The sequence below is a fragment of the Vidua macroura genome, chromosome 11 (assembly GCF_024509145.1).
Source record: "Vidua macroura isolate BioBank_ID:100142 chromosome 11, ASM2450914v1, whole genome shotgun sequence".
Taxonomy (NCBI): Eukaryota; Metazoa; Chordata; class Aves; order Passeriformes; family Viduidae; genus Vidua; species Vidua macroura.
Genome location: NC_071581.1, coordinates 9,868,276 through 9,884,961, shown reverse-complemented (window position 1 = coordinate 9,884,961; position 16,686 = coordinate 9,868,276). Strand labels below are relative to the sequence as shown.

General features: G+C 37.9%; 1 long non-coding RNA gene across 1 annotated transcript in view; it reads right to left on the bottom strand.

The window, feature by feature from the left end:
* LOC128812959 (uncharacterized) overlaps positions 1-15,438 on the bottom strand; it is a 103,373-nt gene extending 87,935 nt beyond the window's left edge. The window contains exon 1 of the long non-coding RNA XR_008438883.1: positions 15,351-15,438. This is a non-coding gene — a long non-coding RNA (uncharacterized LOC128812959). The remainder of the gene's footprint in view (positions 1-15,350) is intronic.
* Positions 15,439-16,686: the final 1,248 nt, after the last annotated feature.

Sequence of the window (16,686 nt, the reverse complement as noted above, 5' to 3'; positions counted from 1 at the left end):
ATTTGTGCACATTATCACAAGTAACTGAAATCAAGACACAAAGTGAAGGAGGAAATATCTAAACTCTAATAAGTAGGGACACTTCTCTCTAACCTGTGCAAAATTCTGACATTCTCAGTGAGATTACTGCCAGACTATAAAGTGAATAATCTTTTTGTGAGAGAAAGGAAAATAAAGTCTTATCTCGAATATTATCTATAACACTGATCATGACCTTTGTTTAAAAAGTTGAGCTTCAGATGGAAAAGTGTCAGAAAGGGCATTAGACTGAGGAGGTGAATGGAGAGCTTGAAAGAGGTTAATAAAGGAACTCGTCTCACTCACTCCAGCAAAATGAAGGCTGAGGGGAAGTTGATGGCTCTCTCTACATATGAGGGAAGAAGAGCTCTCAGTTAATGAACAATGGTGCCAAAGGACCAAATGCAAGCAAAGAGATTGTGAATAAATTCAAGCCAAAAATTAGAAAAGAGCTTTTCAATAATTGAAGCAGTATGGAAGCCACTTGCAAAGATGCCTTTTCTGCCCTATTCATCACAGGAATCAATCTGTTAGTTGGGTAAGGCCCTACACAACCAATGTAAGCTGAATCAAAGAAAACCTCTTATAAACCAACTCCTCCTACTCTTTTCAAATTAAATTCCAAGACATTCAGGAAATCCTAGGATTTCACTAGATCAAAGTTTTCATTTCTACCCCACCTCAGAGCTCCTCTTCCTCCTTGGCCTCTTTCCTGGGGAGCAGCTATTTCCACCCACTGGCAGCTCTGCTGCCATGTGCAACAGGTAGAATAACCTCACCCTCCAGAAGCAATCAAATATCTTTTCAACACACATCCCAGCACTCTCAACTCAGTTATGCTACAGAAGGACTGCAAATCTCCCTCTTCATAAAGTCAGTCAAGTAAAAGCAAGCAGAGTTCATTTGCACAGCACATCACAAACACAGCACCTTGCCAGCTGGGAACCACAGCCTGACAGACACAACTTCACTCAAAAACATTTGCCATCATATTCCTGCTGAAGGATCTTTCCAGTCTGATTACAAACTCAACCTGAAAAATTCTATCTAAAAGAAGCTGACAAAGGAGACAGTCCTTTTTGTATTTGGAGAGGTTTGAGCAGTATAAACAGCAAGTCTTTCACAGCCTCTCCTTTATCCTTACACATTTATATACTTTTCTTTCTGTGTAAAATTGCATTATAACTTGCTTTATCCTTTGTCTCTGTTGATGGCCATTACTGTTGGTGATTTGTGATAAAAATCTGCAGGTGCAGAAGTGTGTAAACACATCCAAAAAATAGGGCATAAAGTTGGGTATATATAATTGGGAGTCATAGGATAAACAGAGTATCTATACCGTCTCTTAATATTATCAGCAAAAACTCAGTGACACTGAAATCTGTTAGTCTATCAGAAAGTCTCCCAAAAGATGCTACAGAAATTCCATCACTGCAAATTTGAAAGTGAACTATGCTTGATGAAGTGGACACTATTTGTAAGGGCATTGGCAAACTCCCTACAGTACATCTTTGCTCATAAACAGCATAAGATTAGTTGTCCTCCTGCAAAAATACTCTGAATTAGAACCAAAAACACCATTCCACACAAGAATGAACTCAGAATCTTTTGAAAATAGACACCTATGTAGGAGAATAGTGTCTCCTAGTCTCTTACACAGAATGTGTTTGAAAGACCTTTCCAAAGATATGGGGGATCTAAGTGAATTGAATACATTTCCAATACCTTAGATGAGTGTTCTAACTACCCCATGGATCTCTCTTCTAATCCTTTAACAAACAGCAAAAATGAAGTGTTGAAATTTATTTCAGTGAAATAGTGATTGACTTGTAGCTCAATGTTTTTCCTTTCTAACATCAAAACTTGCACTTTCCAGCTGTACAGACATTTTCTTTACAGTGTTATGTCAGGACAGTCTAGATTATTAAACACTGGCCACCTTCATCCTTCATGTCTTGCTACTAAAAAAGGACTTGCATCTTAAATGTTAATTATGCATTTGCAGGCAGTCTAAATGACTCAGGGGACTGAAATCTGACTCTAGTTTTTCATCAGCAGGTCATCAGTTCAGACCTGACTCAGATCAGCAGTGGCTGGAAGCTTCAACAATTCAACAGCTGTTTAGATGACCTACATGAAAGAATATTATATTATATGCAGCTTTGGGTGGAAAAGAATTCACATTTTAAAAGTTCAGAACTGACATTAATTGGGATCCATACTATCAGTCACCAAGAGGACAGTGGGCCTGGAAACTGAACTCTCCTGTCTCTGCAATCTCCTCCACACTAAGGATGGAAAACTTGATGATGGAACAGAAGTTGATTTATATATATATTTTTTTATTATTATTTGCATGGTTTCTCCTGTTCTTTCTCTTGGTTCAACAGAGCAAGTATATTCATTGTTCATGAATACACATCATTTTAAAATTGGGAGTCAGTATTATAACAGGTTCCAGATAATTATTTGTGCTTGATAACTGTCTTTTTGTTTGCAGAGCATAGGCACCAAAAAATCATCCTGATGAGACTTCTTCAGAAAAAATACAAAACCAGAGATACATCAGACTCAATACATTGAAACAGGTCATATCAGCACTTCAATTTTCCCTATTCATAGGCTTTCTAGAAATCGGATTATAAATCTGTATAGTCATGTTCACTGCCCCAGTATAACCTGTCGAGAGTTGTCAGAATGGAAAAGCATTAGAACCCTTTTCTTGGGCTTAGGTCAGAATTTCAACACTTCTGTGGATAAAACAAAATTACAATCCAGACATGTATTTACTAGTCCTAATAAAAGTAAGCAACATTCTTTTGTATTTGAAAATCTGCCCTTGAGCAGTGTGAAGAGCCAAAATACAACTCTTATGGATTTCTCCCACTCCCTGAGGGCAGAGAATCTTTCCATTGGTGTACAAATGGACAAGCTCACACCCCCAACGAACTGCAGAGGCAGCCAAGGAAGGGAGATCACTGGTAAGGCATAAAAGCATTTTTCTCTGCTTTATCAATTCTCAGCTTGACAGACTCCTCTAACTTGTGCCAAGACCTGAACAACCATAGATTCAGCATCAAGTCAATAACTCCTTGAAGAGACGTTCTCATCCCTGGTTTGTGTAGATCTTGTAACTTAGCTCAGAAACTCAGGATCTGCATTTATGACTCTGCCTCTGCAAATCACTGTTATAAGTATAGTTTAATGTACAATATTCAGTCCTGGGTTTGTAAGACACCAGTCATGAGTCTGCACTATTTCTGGGAAGGAAACAGCCCATTTGATGTGTGCATGCATCCCTGGGGTTCACATAAACATGAGATTTCTATGCAGAATCCCATACACAGAACTACAGGTCCCATGTATAATACCAAATATGCATTACTTGTGGCATTATCTGTTTTTCTGTAACTTGGCATATTGGACTGTCAAGTTTTGTGAAATAATTCTTATAGTATTTAGACTAAAACAAAGTCCAAACAAACATTTTTTGCTTTGAAGCTGTTATTAGGTTTTATGTTTCCAAAATATCATAGGTGGACAACCTGATGCAAGAATTAACTGTCAACAAAATTGCTTTTAGTTCTACATTGGATGAGATGTATTCTTAATTCTTCTGCTGAAAATTGTTAACAATATTTAAAGAGCTAATAAAACCAGTTTTGCTGAAGACATACTGAAGATAGTAATGTGTACGTCAGTCCTTAATATGAAGCAGACAAAGCATTTAATGACCCACAAAATTTGTAATAAAAAAAAATCTCATCGTAATTACTGATTGAATACAATCCACCACATTTTCTCATGCATTTATCTTGCGTATGGACAAGCTGGATGTTGGAAGACATCCCTCCTGAGCTCCTGTAGCTCTGATATGAAACCACAGTAGCTCCCTGTGAATAATTTTGCACTGTCACCCAGTATTTGAGCACAAGAACTACCTTTGTATCTGTAAACCAGTGCATCTGTAAGTCTTGGAACCTGGTTCCCAATGATAATTTTTGAAGACCAGGTTTTTCAGAACCTGGTAGGAAACTGAAGGAAATCAGGTCTTGGAGCTCAGCTACCTTCATGGGGGAGGCAATTACCTTGTAGAAATTGGAAACAAAACACAGCAAACCAAACTGCTTCAGCCTTTGTCATCAGAAGTCAGTCACTGAAGATAGTGACAGTTAATCATCAGAGATTTTGTTCTGTTTAATTTCTTCTTTTCTGAGAGGCTGACAGTGTGAGGTTACATACACTTAAATACACACAGATCTTGCCCATATATGCTTTCAAGTCAGGGAGAAAACTGGGGGGAAGTGAATGATAAACAGTCTTTAACTTCCAGAAAAGAAAAGCAAGCACATCCATACTAAACTTAAAAAAATCCCATTCTATTGCTGTTTGAGCACTTCACTACTTTGTCTCCATTTACAAAATCCTGTGACCAGGGAAAATTGGAAAATTATGTAGCTGTAGTAGATGTGCAGCCAACTGGAGTTGGCAGAATGGAACACAAAATGGGACTATACAGTGGGCAGGATGCCAGTGCAAGAGCACCCTCTCCTGAACAGCAGGAATCCTCCCCAGGAAGCTCCTCAGTCACACACATACTTCACAAAAGATGGATTTTATCCCCAGGTAGGGCATACCTGTCTCCAGGCCCAGGCAGTCAGAAATCTGCTTGCATTAATGGTTAAGGCCCTGTCCCTTTGGCACATTGCAAATTCAGAAAAAGAGAAGTTACACTTTCTGCCAGAAGTTGGAAAGGTTTTCCTTAGTTAAATCCACAGTCTTAGCATATACAATGACATATCACAAAAATACGATGGTAACAGATTATAAAAATGTTTACTAATATGTAATTAACTTCAGGCTTGGAAGCTTTGTTGTTGTTCTTAAATCCAGCAAACATCAGCTGGCAAACAAATTGCATGCCTTAGAGCTTCTTCAGAGAAAAGCTGTTTAAAGTTTGTTATTTTTAAACTCTGCAAGGCTCTCAGCTATTAGCAACAAAAATAACAGGAGTCAAAAAGTATCTTTCTTTTTATTATTGTCATAAGTTAAAAATGGAAGTATTTGGGTTGGTTAATCAGAGTATTCACAGCCTAGCAATTAACAAAAATTATCCCATATTATGAGATATGGACTACAAATAGAATCTATCTGCTTCATAAAAACTAAATTTTATATAGAAACACTCAATGTGAAAGCTTGCCTTGACACTTGTTCTGAGAGCCCCTGTATGAGATGGAAAGAAAAGCAGCACTACAGAGGAAAATAAAGCTTTCCCTGCTATTTTAAACAGAAGAGGACCTGATTCTTCAGTGTGCTTTTTAAATCAGTAGTACCACCACCACTTGGTCCTTGACCCAGGATCAGGCCCTTTATCTGCATTTCTACATACTTAGGTTACATAAACTACTCTCATTTTTATTCATTTTCCCACCTGCTTTCTACCCTGTATCCAAGCCAACTTGCATATCAAATCAATAATCTTGCTTCTAACTTGAATCTCTTTTAATACTTCTTCAAAACTGTTTTTCTCCAAAAATCTGCAATGCCTTTATACAACACAGACACTAGTAATTTTTGACAAATTGTCAGATATAAAAAAAACCTATGTTCCCAATGTTTGATCCTTTCCAGCTTTGATCTCCCCAGTAGCTGCTTTTATGCTGACACTGTACCTGTGCAAAAGAATTAACAAAAATACTTAATACTACCTCATTGTTAGCAAAATTTAACATTGTAAAAAAAAGTGAACAGTACTAGATATTGAACAACAGAAGCTATGCACTAAGCTAACACTGCAGTGAAACCTCTACAAACTTCTTTTCCCAAAAAAAAGTTTTCTAGACAGCAAAGAAAGAATCTCACTCAGCTGGACCAGAACCAAGTGCACCGAGATTGGTCAAATCTCAGATTTAACTGTTTTTTTCTATGCTTCTCCTGCTTTCATTTCCCTGCAACTTCTTTCACGTAGAAACTGGATAATACTATACCCACAGTACGTTTTACTGACCCTCAGAATCATCCCCTTGATTTGCATATGTTTGCATTTATCCAAATTTTAGCAGCATGTGTAAATTACTGATGGGAAGAAAAGGAGATTGAGCCAGTGCACAGGGAAAGAAGAGACATGAACTGAAAATTGCACTTTTTTTTTTAACTATGAACATAAAAACTGAAATTAATTGTCCAGATTTTATGTGGATTCCTCTTTATTGGATCTATTCAAAGCTCCACTGGACACATCCCCAAATACCTGCTTTGAGCAGGGGAGGTTGAATCTCTCAAGGCCCCTTTCAACCTTAACTTCTCTACAATTTTACTAGTATATGTTTCCATATTTCTATGAATAAGTTGATACAGCAGTTAATACAGTAAGTGCTGTGATTATAGGAACTTGACATAGATGTAACTAACATAAAAACAGCCTTAGTGAACACAAAAAAGCATTAGGAGAACTTACTTGGTATTATGAAGGGTGCTAGCTGAAGTTAATATTTAAATGCCACTTGGGAAAATTGCTCTAGCTCACAAGCTATAGCTCTGTTCTACAAAAAAGTGAAAGAAAAGCATATATTCTATATGCAGATATCAGCAAAATTCATCAGTCACACAAACCAGTACTTATATTTCCTAAATAGTGAAACTACAGCTCTGGACTTGAGCAATAGTACAGTGAGTATTTGCTTCTTGCTGGTTTAATTGAGAGAGAAATATGCAACACTTGCTAAATCCTTCTCCAGGATCATCTCAGTCACCTCCCCAGGCTCCTACACTTCCCATGCAGTGACAGTCATTGCTCTTCACCTCTCCCCTTAGACAGTCAGCAGCCACCCAACACTAAAATATCTTCACTGTGTTTTGGATTTATTTGGCTGTGTTCAGACTGTTTGGTGCTGGAGACAATGTACTTTGTTTCCCTGCAAGATTGCCTTCTGGCAAACACTCCCTCTAAACTGCAGAGCATTCTTCCCTTCTCTTCCATCTCTTTTCTCCAGATTGACCTAAAATCCATAGAAGTGACAAGAAAAAGTTTTGCACAGAACACAGAGCTAATAGAGCAGGCTGATAAACTTTGATCATCCATTTAAATGGAGCACCAAGGAACAAAGGTATGGCTACTTCTCAAGACAAAGCAATTTTTCAAGAGTGAATTCCAAGCAGGTGGTAACTAAGCAACAGCTCACCTGTACAGGGACTTTGATCACTTGACAAAGCAGATCAGAGCAACACAAGGGAAAGAGGACTAGAGATTACAAGAAAAAAAAGAGCCTTTTCTTGGCCTATCAGAGAGAAAGATGGAAAATAGCCTAAGAGATGCAGCAAAAAGGAGCCTGATGATTCGGAGAAGAGAGTAGCTGAAGAAAGGAGCGCATGAACATTTTAGTGACCATACTTTATACTTTAAACAGCTTGTTTTATTTCAATAAAACTCTATTGCCTCACCCAGTGATGACAGAAATATTTGGAGGAACAAAGAACACTGCTTCTTCCTCACTCCAGGCTTGAAACAACTAGTTTTTGTACCTTTGGACCAGGCAGTAGCCATGTGAAAGAGACCTTGGCCAATGAGGAATAAAAAGATGGACATGCAGAATTTCAAGGGGGTTGCAGGCACAAAATAGGAGCAAAGCTGAGGAGAAAGCTGTTGAAGCCTAGGGTGAAAACTTCTTCATGATCTAGTAACAAGGGGCACATACTGAGTTAACAGGTATAAAACAGACTCAGGGATGAAGAAAAAAGTATTAGGGAATTAAATGTAGAAATTAATCAATATATAGGAGATGAAAGGTATATTGCAAAAACAACTTCTATAGTGTATCAAAAACAATGGAGATGGGCAATAAGGAACAAACAGATGGCAGGGGGAAGAACAACAATCAGTTTCAAACATCTCACAAATCCACTGATTGTAAAGTTCAATTTTATCTCTTGAGGCTGGCAATAAAATCAGTATATCTCATTATTACTCCTCTATCTGCATATTGCAGAACTGTTATGATGCTGCCTCCCATATGAATTAAAACTGCATTTGCCATCAAAGGAAGTTGAAAATTTGTCATGAGGACAAGATTAGAGCCTGGATTTGCGAGTATTTATTTTTTGTTGGGAGCACCTGGACTGGCCTCAGACAGGAAATGAATGTGGGCAATAGTCAGACTGGTATTTTTACTGAGGAACCTTGGTATCCTTTTCTAGTGCTTAAGGTCGCTCCACTCCTGAGGGAAAACAGGGAAGAACATTTTAATTAAAAATGAACAGCTACAAAACTTTATAAGCCATTTTTGCAATTTCATTATTCCAGCTAAAGAAGAAAGATTCTAAAATATTATTAACATCCCTTAAAATATTTATTAAGAGAGATTTAAATTAGCTGTCTGAGTCCAGCACTATTGTAGTGATTCCATTTCTTTGGTATATCCAAGGTAAGGACTAAAATATTAAAATAACAGCAAGAGTATTGATGATGCAACTGAGCATTAGAAGTTCTGATTAACAGTTTATTTTCCTCAATGATTGGTAATTATTAAGGTACAGAGTTTCTCCTTATCAACTCCAGAGTCTACTCAAGATCCTGGAGATCCTGAGCTGATGCTTTTTCTCTGTGAGTTAAGAACAGCTGCAAATGACAATGATACAGCATAAAATGTCTTGTGTGTGGTGAGTACAATTAAAGATTTTTTCTCTGCATTTGTTTGAAGACTGACAGCTCAGCTGACAGGGCAGTCAAGTTTATGCAGTTTTCTGTAAGCTCATTGACAGTTTTCCCTGTGAAACTCTTTCTGGCTCTCTTCATCAGGTAAAATCCTGAACCTTTGTCAGACAGCTCTTTCAAGAGCAAATAGGATGAGGAGTCCCACCATGAGCAGCTATGAAGTCTCATTAAAAAAAAAGTCTTTCACACTCTGTTGTCCTTGTTCCGTATTATAATGATGGTTTGCCATAAAGTGCAAAGAAATGTTATTCTAATGAACAGAGGAGAGGCACTGCAACAGTGAGGCATGATTAACGAGCTGAAGTCGTTCATGAAGTCATTTTACATGTCTGGCTGGTGACCTTTGAATTTGAAGAACTACATGTAAAATATAATAGGAGAAATTATTTGCTTAGCATACAATGTATTCATGGTTTAACAGAGGGATTTTGAATGGGTTATGGTGTGGGAGAAAAGGCAATCCTGACACAAAGCGAGATTACTTCCTCCTCCTCTCTCCTTCTCCATCCCCAGATTCAAATGCAATGGAGGACCTGTTCTGTGCCATGAGCTGCCCCACAGCAATGCTCATATGCCATCATCTGACAGAATTCCCTTCCTTTGGTAAGGCCAGGGAGCCTAGAGAGCCTGCAACAGCTGAGGGAGATTCTAAACCTGTTTGGATTGCCAGATGACACAGAAGAAAACCAAGAAAATTAGATTGTCTGTTTAGACGTTTAAACTCCATCCTTTAGATCTCTTCAGAGGGCCCATATCTTTTCCAGTCAAGGTGCCAGTGACCCACACTGTCAGACCCAGCTAGCAGCCCCATTCCCTCATGTGGGATGGGGACAGTACAAGCCGTACTCATAAAATTACTGGAATTGCTTTCACTTTGTCCAGACTGTCCCAGTTTCACTAGGATACCTGAGAACCGTAACCCTCATAGATCCACACAAAGCCAATAAGAGCACAAAACTCTACTTGGCCACTTTCATACATCCCACATGGGATCTGCTTTTGTGGGACTGAAAGAGGATAGAGGCTTCAGGAGCCTTTGTTCAAAATCTTCCTGTCTGCCAATTCCTTCTTCTGGCCCTTCTTCTCAGCATGTGAGACGCACCTACTGGCTATAGAAAGCATAATGAGGTACAAGCTACACCCTGGTGAGGCTCCAAAGCATTCCTGACAAGTGAGCAAGGTGCCAGGAACATTCCTTTCACAGCAGAATGACAGGCACACCCACTTGTGTAAGACCTGCAGGACTATTTCCTGTGAATTTTTGAATATAAAGGAAATGACCAAAGCTGATAGCAGGCAGGACACGAAGAAGGCAATGAGAAAAGATCAATTAACTACTTTGCTCAAAGTATAATGATCAAAATGACAAATGATCAAAAGCAGCAAAGAACTCTACATGTGGCGCTGCAAGAATTCAGCTGTTCTCTTATACACTGCTGCCTCCAGTGTGAGGTAAAAATGGAAATTCTACCTGCTCCAGCATCTGCAAGAAGTAAGGAGAGGACAGAAGCTAAAAATACTGTTAACCTAGTTTGAAAGTTAAATACTGCTCTAATACTGTACATGGAGAGGAAGTAAGTGCCTTTGTTACTGTTTTCTGACTCTACTGCATTTTCACTCATAAATAAAAGTTAATTGGACCACAACCTTGAGTACTCAGCAGAGAATTTTTCCTCTCATTCTGCTATCTTCTAGTTAAGCAAGCCCTATGCTTTTAAACTGAGCAAGCTTGCATTGCACAAGATGGTTTGGCCATGGAATGAAAAGTATTTAGCACTTTTCAGTCTCAAAATCAGAAAGAGTGGTCAAATAACAGAAAGAGAAGGGATTAAAGACAGTCTTTCCATACTTTTTAGACTTTCACTCAGAATAGACTGTTATAATATTAGCTTGTACTTGCTTTCATGCCTCTTGCTGTGTGTAAATGAATTAACAAGAGGAAACCCTACTTCTTCCCCTTTCCCTGCAAAACTAATGACAAAATCTTCCTATCAAACTTCCTTTAAAGTTTTCCACCTACTTCTGTTCAAATTTCCATTATAGACCTTCCTTTGAACTACTGGCTATGTTATTGCCACAGTATCATGGACACATTAACTGCTAGAAGACAAGTGCAGTTAAATGAAGCACTTTTGTGTCCTCCCTCTCTCCAGTCTCAGCCTGTACTTTCTTTCCTTCTTTTGTGATGGAGTATTTGCAAGGTTAGATGGTGACCCAGCCTAGCAAACCTAGCTGTATCAAAATCAATTCAGTCTTATTTTGCCAGGATAATTGTAAGCCAATTTGTCCCCCTTTCTTGTCCATTTCTGTGCCAGCAGAAGCACATGAAGGAGGACAGGAATGAGCTGTGGGTCAGGGCAGGTTGGGAACACTTCCCAAAGCAGTGGAATTGACTTAAACTGACTTAAAGTTATGGTTAACCCACAGCCTCTGCCACAGTTGTAGCCAGTATCAGGTATCCCAACCTCAACCCAATAAATTATTCCATTAAAAAGTCTATCAAGAGTGACATCCTGAGAAAGAAAACTTCAATTTTTTGATAATTCTGTATTTTGCGACAAGGGGAGCGACAAAGCAACTTTTTCCACAATTATTACTGGGAAGCATTTTCAACACACAGCATAGAACTGCACACAAGTTTTAAGCCACTTACAGTTCCAGAGAGCCTGGATGGTGCTGTGAGAAGAAGTAAAAAACCACTTGTTTTCCAGAGAGCCTCCCTAGGGGTGCCAGGCTCTCTCAGCAAACTGAGCAATGCCACAGTACACTGAGGCAACTTGATGAGCCCAAGGAGCTGGTATGACAGCTGTGAATTGAAAATTCACTTGTGGGACACTATACCAGGGATTGGTTTATCCTTTCCATGGTATGGAACAGTACAGTTTAAATTGTCTAATGAGAGCAGTAGAAGAGCTAAGTAGGATTTTATATTTTGCCTAATGAGGTGTGCAAAAAATTGCTAATGGATTTAATCTGCATAAATTTCTTCTAGCACATATATTCCCATGCACCCCCACACACTCACTCTAAAACTCAATTGCTAATGATGAATTTCATTTGTTCCCCCATCAGAATTAAGAATATTTAATAAATTGTAATGTATAGTTAATTATCACATTGGTAACTTAGATCTTGTTTATATTGAGGCTGGATGGGGGAAAAGAGGTATCTCCTTTCACAGCTGTACCAGGGTAGTATAGCAAGCACAATATAGATGCAGACACTTGAAGATGAGGATTGCAACAATTGCATAAACTCTGCTGAGCAGCCAAAGTACTTCCAAGGAAAGAAATTTTCTAGCTGTGTAAAACACCTTTAACATAACAGCTTTTTCTCCAGGACTACAAATATTAAGTATAATCGGAATAGAGCACTGACAAACCCTTAGCAAATCTGGGAAAAAACATGTAAGTGGCTCACTGTTACCAAGGATTCATTCTATTGCCAATTCATTGAATTTTCCACAGAAGAGAGGGAAAAGAAGAAATACTTTCCTCAGAAAAGGAAATGCATGCAAAGCATGGAATATTACAAGTATTTTCCTTCTGGGGTGAAAAAAGAAGAGGGAACATACCCAAAGTGCAATTCAGCTGTATGAGCACAGCTGAATTCTTGGAATGGTGTGAAGCTATACATTTCTGTCTCAAGTATCTCAAGTCTCTTGCCACTGGCAATAGCACTGGATTTTCTTCTGAACTACAGCAAATCCTCCTGGCACTGGGAAATTATGCCATCATTCCAGCCAGTGAGTGTCTCTTATGTGTCGCCTTTCAGAGAGAGTAGTTCCTAAACACAAGTAGTGTCTGAAGTATTGCATTACTCTATGCATTAAAAATCTTGCTGTAGGATTACTTCACCTGAACTGTGGTTTCAGGAGGTTTCTATTCATTAAAACAGCACTGTGGAACTGTCTGTTTCTATGACTATAGGAGGAGTTGGAAACAAAGCAGTTCAAGAGCTGGGCAGCTCTAGAGAAGCTACTTTCAGAATCAATGTCCATGGCAGGGGGTGGAACTACATGATACTTAAGGTCCCTTCCAAGCCAAATAATTCTATGAATTTGGCCCATTCTTGACCAGTTAAAACCTAATTTAATTTCTGTAACTCCTTTTTGGTGAAAACTACTCTTTCATTTTGATGGTAGTCAGCACATCTAATTCAAAGTAATTAGCAAGGTATCCCTGGAATGTTTGTTGAACAAAGGTTTGAAAGGTGAGAGGAAGAAAGAAGAGAGAAGAAATTCAAACAAGTGAGCATCAGTGAGCTGGTAGAGGTTTCAGCAAGGTCTGCCACAGCACTACCTCTGGATATACTCTTGGGGCTAAGCCATAAAAACACAAGTACAACAGAGAACAGATAGGAAGAAAACTGATAAAAACACAGCTAGATATTTGAAACAGATGAATACAGCTACAGATTTCAAAATAAAACATTTTTGGACTTCTGAATGCAACCATTCAATATAGCTTACAAAGATTTGTATTCTTTAGTAACATACATCCCCAAATCTCTGTTGATACCTGCATTCTGTCTTTACTTCTTCCCTACAAATTTATATGGCAAATTTACTGAAATTTAATGCATAGCTTGCTTGTCAAGTTAAATACCTCAGGAAGGCTTTATAATGACAAATAGCTACATTAAATATAATACCAGATCACAACTTTTGTACCTGAGACTTATTCCCTGAACAACATAGACTATTAGTATTCCCATGACTCAATACCATACAATATTTTATTTAAACTTAGCTTCAATAATCTAGGGTGTCTAAGAAAATTATTTTAGATAGCAACTAAAACAATAAGAGATATAAACAGTTATATTCTGCGTCCAGAACCTATTACACCTCAGCTGACAATAAGAATTTCTTTCCTGATCTACCTATTATCTGTTCAGGAGACTGAAATAACAGGACCATCTGGCTACTTGCAATAAAGGTGACAGTGCTCACCTCTGCTGTCCCTGGTCTGTGCAGACACGAGCATGGAGGTTTGATATTCCAGATATGTCAGCCTTGTGAGGCTGAACAGTTGCAGTGCTCTTACTGAACAGGAGCAGGGCACAGTTTATTCCTGTCTTTAACCAGCACATTTCAGGACTTTAGTTATTTGAATGCCCTTCATCAATGAAGTTATTCCATAACAAAGGGCAAGAATTTCAAATTAAATATGAATGCAGAGTGACTCTGTGGACACTGCTTTTGAAAGCATAAGTCACCTTCAATGTTGGAATGACACAAAGATAAGTTTTTTTTATTTTTTACAGAACAACCTGGTGTATTCATGACATACTTTGCTGTGACAGTTTTGACAGTGGTTTACATATACAAGGCTTTTTGACAGAAGACAATGTAAGAATAATAAATTAATTTATAGTGATTCTTTGATTTATATTTCAAATGAAAAAGCAAGTAATAAATGACCATTGCTTCTGGTTTCCATAGCCCAGTCCATTTTTAGCAAACACTTTTAGCAAACACATGGGCTAGTTTGGAATAGACCTTGGAGCAATTTTGACCCAGGCTGCAAAAGCAATTATTTCATAAGTGCTGTAAATCACATTGTTTGTTGTTTAAAAGAACTTGAATTGTTTACAAGGCTTTTAGGTAAAGTTCTTAGAAATAATACTTGCAAATACATTGTGATATGCAATATTACAATATGCAATATAGTTTTCTACATAGTAAGAAGGTAATGCAGATATGATGAATACATTCTAGTTATGAGCTACATTTGTGAGTCTGCCAATTCCCACTGAAATCACAAGAATTAGATGACTCCAGAAGCATAAAAACTCTGGATTCCAAATTATTAATTTTAAGTAGTTAGAAAAGGGGCCAAGGCATAACTGATAACTGGCTGAAGGGTTGGTGTGAAGAATTCTTTTAAAAGGTATTTTATGTTCTGTTAATTTTATGTATTAAATGCCACTTTAGGAGGTTTGGGAGTTTAACTGCACCAGCTGGTTTTCATTGAATTAGAAGAGAATCCTCTCATGGCAGAGGGAATGTAAATCCAAAGGAGTAGATGAGGAGATACCTTGCTTTTAATTCTTTGAGTAAGCCACTGTCATGATAAATTATAGGAAAGAAACCCTGGAGCTGCGTCTTTTCTTCTTTTTTTTCAACACCTAAGAACTTCAGAAAGAAGCCAACTAGGTCATAGCTAGCCACAACACAGTGTATCAGTGTTCAGCAGATCATATGCAAGTAGGTTAAGTGAGCCCATATATTCAGCAACTTCTCTACTGAACATGTACAATGATTTACAGATGCCTACACTGGAATAATTATACAGTTGCAACATTATTCACCAGGAAATGTACATGGAAACACCTATGGAACTTCTCATGGATAAGCAACCTGTTACATTTTGTGATGTTTAAGACCAAATACCTGACCTAAAGATTGACAGAACACTGAGGCATGGCTGGGGACATGACAGGCCAAGTTCAGGAAACTTATTGGAAATGTTGATTAAATTTATACATTGGCCTATCAGATATGTCACAGTAGGTTATGTCATTCAGATCTCATTGTGTCGCATCATGCCTGTCAAATTATAACGGTGCCTGACTGGCAAAACTGCATCTAGAATCAAATTTGATTTTATCTTACCTATTTGGGGATTTTGAAAAGCACAGCAGATTATATGTCCTTTAAAGTGTCGCAGCTTTCACCACAAACTTGTCAACTTGCTGTTCACCTGAAAAAAAGAATATTCACAAGTGAGTGCCACGTGTCATACAAATATGCCGTAAATTGAGACCAGACAAAATTATAAAGTCCAGGTAACAGATGAACTGTGTTTATAAGAGTGTCTGAGGATCAAAATTATTGGAATAAGATACTGAAAGTTGTGAGCTTTACAACTCAAGCATTAAAGCAGCAGGATGGGTTCCCCAGGACATGCTGAAGTCATAGCATCACACAGCCACATTCATCTGACAGCACTGCTTCATGTTTAAGTTACCAACACAATTTTGTAAAAAGAAAACTGTGTCAATACCTAATGATTTTATTTGTATTTTTATACATTAAACAATGAGTCTGAGGTCCACAGGATCACTGCCATACTGACTGAAATAGGACCTGAGTCTGCCTTACTTGGTTCTCATTTTCAAGGCAGTTAAGACATCTGTATTTTCACACCATTAAAATAAAAGGTTTCAGAATTGGTGAGAAGGAATTTTAATTAAAAAAAAAAATCACACATTGTACAATCTAATTGCAATCAACTGGCAAACTATTCTAATGCTGGCATGTTTCATGTTGTGCTGCCCAGCTTTAAAGCTGGGGAATTATCCAAACCACAAAATATTTTCTGCTTCAAAACCTTTTTGCCACCAAAATGTGTAGTTTTGACAGGTGTGCTTTTTGAGCAATTGGAAGAAAGTTTACCAAAATGGAAATGTCAGTTAGAGAGTGATACCAAAATTATCTCAATTGCATACAGAGGTTGGAACCCTGGAAACAAGGGCTGAATGCAGTGCTCCATGTTGCTGTTATGGATGGCCTTTGTTTGAAAAAAGAAAGGGGCTGCCTGTTCAAATCTCACACACAGGCATGTGCACACATTTTGTGTGTCACCAAGTAAACCCCAGGGTTCTCAGTTAAATAAAGTTCAACACTGGAATCTAATAAAAATGGTGAACATATCCCAAATAGCAGCCACACGATGGTGGAAACTGTCTCTTTAGATCTGCAATTAAGGTCTTCTAAATGAAACACATTCAAAGATAAAGCATTTTCCTTGCAAATGAACACCTATTATGCAACATATTAAAAGAACCAGATTCAGCTCTTGTCCTTCTAAACATCCAAAACAGATCAGACAAAACAGGAATGTAGTTTATTCACATCCTAAAATTATGCAAGAAATATACTAATTTAAGTTATTTTTAATTTTTTTTCACTATTTTGCCTCATTTGTAGCTGTTTTACCATTATAGAA